Source organism: Chrysochloris asiatica, unplaced genomic scaffold (genome assembly GCF_000296735.1).
Source record: "Chrysochloris asiatica unplaced genomic scaffold, ChrAsi1.0 scaffold00028, whole genome shotgun sequence".
Taxonomy (NCBI): Eukaryota; Metazoa; Chordata; class Mammalia; order Afrosoricida; family Chrysochloridae; genus Chrysochloris; species Chrysochloris asiatica.
In genome coordinates, this window is record NW_006408546.1 from 5936080 (window position 1) to 5943616 (window position 7537).

Here is a 7537-nt window from a genome sequence, read left to right on the forward strand (position 1 = left end):
CTGTATTATCTTTAGTAAAACTTTACTCACATGGGATAGCAAAGAGATTGTCTGATGAGTTCTGTATTCTGTTGGGTCACTTCTCTTTGGAATGGGCACAAATACGGATCTCTTCCAATCAGTTGTCTTCCAAATTTCTTGGCATAGATGAGTGAGTGCCTCCTCTGATGCCTCACTTTCTTGAAAGATTTCTATTTTTATTCCATCAATTCCTGGAGCCTTGTTCTTTGCCAATTCCTTCAATGTACCTTTGACTTCTTCCTTCAGTATTATTGGCTCTTGATCATATGCCACCTCTTGAAATAGTTGAACATCAACAATTTCCTTTTGGTACAGTGACTCTGTGTAATTCCTTCCATCTTCTTTTGAGGCTTTCATTCAATAATTTGCCCAGGGAATCCTTCAATAATGATACTCGAGGCTTGAATTTTTTTTTTTCAGTTTCCCCAACTTGAGAAACTCTGAGTGTGTTCTTCCTTTTTTGGTTTTCTGACTCCAGATCTTTGTACATTTTGTTGTAATATTTGACTTTAGCTTCTCGAGCTGACCTTTGAAATTTTCTGTTCAGCTCTTGTACCTATTAAAGATACTGTTAAAGATATTAAAGATACTGTTCATTAATTTCCACATTCCTTTAAGTCCTTTCTTTGGAATGGGCAAAAATATGGATCTTTTCCAATTAGTTGGTCAGATAGCTGTCTTTCAAACCTCTTTACATACATGAGCGAGTGCTGCCAGTGCTGTATCAGTTTGTTGAAAGGGTTCGGTTCATATTCTGTGAATTGCTGGAGACTGGTTTATTGCAAACACCTTCAGTGCAGCTTGGACTTCTTCCTTCAGTACAAATGGCTCTTAATCATATGCTACCTACCTCTTGAAATGGTTGGACACTGACCATTTCTTTTTGGTACTATTAAGTCTGAATTCCTGCCATCTTATTTGAATTCTTTTTTGTATCATTCAATATTTTGTCAAAGTTGTTGTTAAGTGCCATGGAGTTGGTTCTGACTCATGGCAACCCTGTTTAGGATTTCCAAGCAGTGACTGGTGGGTTTGAACTGTTGTTGTAGTTAGCAGTATAACTTATTCTATAGCATCACACTAACACTCCTTCAGTAAGTCAAGGCTTGGCTTTTTTCTTCAGTTCTTTTAACTTGGGAAATCCTAAGCATGTTCTTCCCTTTTGGTTTTCTAACTCCAAGTATTTGCACATTTCAGGGTAATGCTTGACTTTGTTCACCTTCACAAGCTTCCTTTTGAAATTTTCTGGTAAGCTCTTTTGCTTCCTCATTTCTTCCTTTTGCTTTAGCTTCTCAATGCTCGAGAGTAAGTTTTAGAGTCTCTTCTGACATGCATTTTGGTCTTTTATTTCTTGACTTTTAAACTACTTCTTGCTTTCCTCATGTATGATGTTCTTGATGTCATCCCACAACTCTCTGCTCTTCAGTAATTAATGCCTACTGCATCAAAACTGTCCTTAATATGATCTCTAAATTCTATATTTTGGCTTTTATGGACTTCTTTTATTTTTTTTCATCTTCAAGCCTGAATTTGCATATTAGCAATTGGTGATCTTTTCCACAGTCTGCCTTTGCCTTGGTTTGACTGATGATATTGTGCTTTTCTGCCATCCCTTTCCACAGATGTAATTAACTTAATACCTGTGTATTCCATCTGGTTAGGCCTATATGTATAGTCACCTTTTATGTTGTTTTACAAATGTAGTTGCAATGAATAAGTCATTGGTCTTGCAAAATTCTGTCATGTAATCGCAACAATCATTTCTATAACCAAGGGCATATTTTCTTCGAACTAGTGGTCCTTCATCTTTGCTTCCATCATTCACATTTCAATCATTAGTAATTATCAATGAATCTTGATTGCATGTTTGATCAAATTCTGACTGACAAAGTTGGTAGAATACTACATTTTTTTCATCACTGACTTTAGTGTTTGGTAAATTTGAATAATAATAGTACTAGCTCATTTTGATTATAGACATGGATATTATTTTATCATAAACAGCACTGTACTTCAAGAGAGATCTTGAAACATTCTTTTTGATCTTGAAACGTTCTTTTTGAATGCAATGTCATTCCTCTTTAATTTGATGTTCCCAGCATAGTTAATCATATGACTGTCAGAATCAACATGGCCAATACCAGTCTATTTCAGCTCACTAATGTCTATGATATCAATCTTAATGTGGTCCATTTCATTGCTGACAATCTCCAATTTTCCTAGATTTATGCTTTGTATATTCCATGTTCTGATTATTAATGGATAGCTGTTGCTCCTCATTTTAAGTTTTGTCAAACTCATCAACAAATGAAAGTGTCAACTGCTTTCCTCCTTTCATGCCATTATGTTCAACTCTACTATAAGGGGGCAACACTTCCCCAGTGGTATTTTGAGTGCCTTCTACCCTAAAGAGCTCGTCTTCTGTCCCTGTATCTGCCAATGGTCCACTACTATTTATAATGTTTTAATTTATGAGGTTTCTTTGTGTTTTAAAGTTTTTGTTATGCATTGAGTGATAGTTTACATGGGAGAACATCGGTTTTGCACTCAAAAGTTACCATATTTTACCGTACTTCATATCATTGCATGATTACAATCCCCTCTATGCATCACCATTCAACAGTATTTGCTTCTATTCCCGCTTTTGTTGTTGTTGTTCTTTTGTTTCTTGATGTACACAAAAGCCCTCAGGAATATATAATCATTTAAACACCAAAGGGCACATTCTGCAAGCCTGCCTTCTGGCCACCAACACACAGCCTTTCTCTTTCCATGAGTCTAGAATCCTTAGCTCCTCTCTTTCTCCATGTCCTCATCTTGGCCTCCATCTCTGGTGTCATTGCTTCCCTGGATAAGGTCCCACATTCTGCTCATGCTCTTCTCCCTTGATGGTCCTAAGTTTCTCTGTTTCTGGAATGTAAGATTAACTACTCCTTCATTTTTGTTACAAAACTTCTACTTTTATAGTTGTGACAGTAGCAATTAGTTATGATAACAATTACTCACTATTGAATCATAAGTATCTTATCCCTATTGCCTTTAACCAGACCCATCTAGACAAGATGAAAACTATTCAGTGGGGATTCTTACTTACTTCCCCTGTACTCTGAAACTAAATTCCCTCTTGAAAACTTGTAAGCCTGCCACTTTATGTCTTTATAGATGCCCCATTTTAGGTAGCCAATGTAGATTGTCCATCCATTCCTACCAATCCCTTGTACAGAGGGGATATGTTTGATACTTGATGTGAAGACTCTCCCTCTCAGTTGGTATTTTGAGCTACTATATCCATAAGTATAAGTCAAGTTCATCAAATTATAGCAATTTACACGTGTTTCCTTTATCAAAATTCTTTTGTCTTTCTCTAGTTGAGTTCTGTTTATCAAGCCATCAAGGCTAGGTCAAATGGGTACTATCTGCAAGTTTGGGCATTCTTGTGCATCTCCCCTTACTTCATATCAGTTGGATGCTTCACTCTCGGCTCTAGCCCTCTATGGCTAGATCCTTGTCCATGGGCTTAAGAGTCTTCTGGTCTAACCATACTTTAGACCAACCAGTAACTTCCTCATCTTTCTCACATCTCCAGGTCAATGGGAGTCTATAGAACACGGCTGAACTCAGCCCATATCTAAATTCCATTTTAATTTATCTATTTACCTATCCATTTTATTTATCTCCAGGTGTAGTGCTGTAGGATAAGCATTGAACTTAACTTAACCATAAGGTTGGCAGTTTAAACTCACCAGCTGCTTCTTGGAAACTCTATAGAGGGTCACTATGAGTTGGAACAGACTCAGCAACACTTAATAACAGCAACAACAATAGTGCTTTAGTTTGAGAATGTGTGTGTGTATCTGAGACAGAGAGACAGGGAGAGAGAGAGATTGAGTTTTAGGGGAATAATAAAACAGGAATCTTTGATGCTCTAAAGGGAGAATGAAGTTATTTTCTTTTCAAGCATGCTAAAACTGGAAGAAAATGGGTAAATAGAGTATTACAAGACTTGGAAAGGTGAACTGATTGCTCCAAATCACTGCTAGTTGGTTAGCAGCAGAGAAAGAAATACAGCACATGTTTCCTAAAATGAGCTTCCTATTCTTTTGATTCACTATTAGATACAGTTCTACATTTGTCTACTCCAGATTACAAATTGAAGTCTGAGATTATTTTAACTTTGAATTCTGAAAAGGATTTCATTTTTTTCATTCAACCTTTCTACTTCCTGGCTCTGACCAAGGAAGTCGGCCACCTGCTCTTAATCCATTTTTATCATCTGGAGATTAAGTGGGTGAGAGATGCCAGCAGAAACCTGGTCCAGGAAGTAGGGAGGGCACAGAGCCCCCTGTGAAGGAAACTGTATTCAGCTTGGAAACTGTGGGGACAGCTGGTAGGCAGGGATGTCATCAAGAATGAAGACACAGTGAGTGCCTGCTGTCATCTGGGACTTTTCTCATCCTAGGTTTCCCATTTTATTATAAAACAGCTTTGTTGGCAGAGGCGCAATGGAGAAATTAGATAAGAGGAATCAGGAATGTATTGCCAGTGGCAAGATCATAGAAGACAGAAATAGAAAACTGGTCCAAGGTAACAGGAAAGAACCAACGGAAACCCCTGGATGAAAACAACTGGCCCCTACCAGAGAAAGGTAGGACCGGCATCAAAGCTCTAGAGAGATTTTCCACAGGAGAATGTGATAGACAACAAGAAACAGAATTCATGCAAATCTGAACAACTACTAGGTATCTATGAAAAGCAACAGCAAAGCAATAGAAAGAGAGTAACTCTCACTTTCTGATGTGAGAGTGGGAAAAATGCTCCAGGGCACCAGGGATATGTGGAATATACGATGCCATACCCGTGGGATGAGTTTGTCTTTGCTCAGTGAATGAAAAGTTAGAAGAGAAGTGGTATCTGGATATGATTGTCGCAAACAAAATTGCATTGTGGCTTGTAAAATGAGAAGGGAAGTTGGCACGAAGCAGACAGTGTTATTTGCTCCTCTATGGCTGAAGTCCTGCTGTGGCACTGTTGGATAAGCACTTGACATCAAGGTTGGTTTGAACCACAAAGTCTGTGGTTCTAACTCACCAGCTGCTCCTCATAAACTCTGTTCAGGGCTGCTATTTGACAGCACTTAGCAACTACAAAAGAGGTGCCGATGTGGGGTTGTAAGGCAATGCACTGGACCGCAAGGCCAGTCTGAACTTCAAGGTCAGCAGTTCAAACCCACCAGCCACTCCTTGGAAACCCTATAAAGGGTTTCTGTGAGTTGAAACAATCTCAACATCACTTAGCAACAACAACAATAAGAGGTAAGGCACCATAATTGGAAGTGAGTACACCCTTGGAAACCCTGTTCAGGGTCACTATGGGTCGGAACCGACTCGATGGCACTTAACAACAACAACAACAAGGTTTACTAGGGCAAGGAGTGAGGATGCATCAAACCAGCAATTATGTTTGATCCAGATACAAGATCAAAAAGAGAATTGAGAATGGTCCTAAATATGGTCAAATTAGAAAGATGCACATAGTAGAAACTTGAATTCAAGGAGATACGATGACTAAAAAGTACAGGAGGTGAGAATTAAATCATCAAAACTGTCAGCTGGCATTTATGGTGCCAAATTAGCAGGAATGGGTTCCTTTGGTAGGATGCCTAATTCAGTGGGCTATGGTAAAGGATGGGCAAGTTCTGTTTGGGTGGTTTTAACCAAGTTCTATTGTATCAGCAACAACAACAACTGTAATCAGCAGGAGTCTGTTTATCTGTGAAAATGACAGAATCTTGGTCTTCCTAGTGCCTCACCCCACTTTCCCTCTCAGGATTGTGAAAATCAAATCTAAAATGATACCATGAAGACAAAGGTATAACAGCAATGTGCTATTCAAATCCAAGGTGATGACAGTATATGCTATGTTATGTAATCTCCATCATCATTTCTGTTATCAAGGCCATAGTTTCTAACTCTTTGTTTCCAAACTTCACATTCCAGTCATCAGTAATTAACAATACATCTTGATTTCATGTTTTATCAGTTTAAGACTGAAGAAGTTGGTAGAGTTCTTCATTTCAACATCACTTGCTTTAGTGGTTGGTGAGTAACTTTGAATTAATTTGTATTAACTGATATTCTTTGTTGGTATATAGATATTGCACTATCACAAAAGCATTATACTTCAAGACAGATCTTAAAATATTCTTTTTGATAGTGAATGCTATGCTATTTCTATTGAAATTGTCATCCCTGGCACAGTAAAACATATGACTGCCAGAATTAACATGGCCAATACCAGTCCATTTCAGCTCACTAATGCCTAGGATATCAATCTTTATGTGTTCCATTTCATTTTTGACAACTTACAATTTTCCTAGATTTGTACTTCAAGCATTCCATATTCTGATTATTAACAGATGTTTTCAGCTACTTTTCTCTTTGATTTGTAGCCCATCAGCATATAAAGGTCCTGAAAGTTTTACTACATTGTGTCATAACTCTACTTGAAGGAGTCATCTCTTCTCCAGTAGCATTTTGAGTGATTTTCAATCTGAGAAGCTTATCTCCAGCACAATGTCTGATAATATCTTGGTGCTACTTAAAGTGTTTTTATGGCTAGCCATTCAGAAGTATTCTGCCTCTCCTTTTTCTCATCTGTCTTAGTCTGGAAACTCCACTGAAACCTGTCCACCCTGGGTGACCCTGCTGGTATTAAAATACCAGTAGCTTGGTTTCTAGCATCACAGCAACACACAAGTCACCACAGTTTGACAAACTGACGATGAGTGGCACGGGTTATTCTTCTCATTTTACAGATGTACAAAGACAGGCTTAGCGAGGTTAAGTAAATGAAGCAGTTAGTGGAACAGTGCAAATTCCATCTCAGATCTACTTTACCAAACTTCAGTTCCTAAACATGAGAATATACAAACTATTGCTAAAGTAATATGACACATGACTGACTGTCTTCCTAGTAGCCATTCCTCCCCCTTCTAGGTTCCCACCGGCTACACCCTACATAAACTTCTTTCTTTCTTTTTTCTGTTTTGTTTTTTAAATGTTTTATTGTAAATTATGTGATAGTTTACCTGGGAGAACATTAGCTTTACATTCATCCTATCATATATCATTTCATTGCCATGGTTACAATCCCCTCCATGCATCATCAAACAACCAAAGGGTACACCCTTCAAGTCTGCCCCCCAGTCGTCAACACACAGCCCCTCTCCTTCTCTGGGTCTAAAGTCCCCAGCTGCTCCATCTCTCCACGTCATCATCTGCCTTCATCTCTGGCATCACTTCACTCTTCTCCCTTGATGGTCCCAGGGACCTGGACTGCAAAGTCAATCACTCCCCTCCTTCCAATTTTTTTTTTTTTTTTTAAGGTTTTTATTGTGGATTGAGTGAAAGTTTTCAGGGCACATCATCGGTTTCACATTCAAACATTCATATACCTTGTTTCATTACATTGATCATAATCCCCTCCACATACCATCAGTTAACAGAGTTTCTCTCTA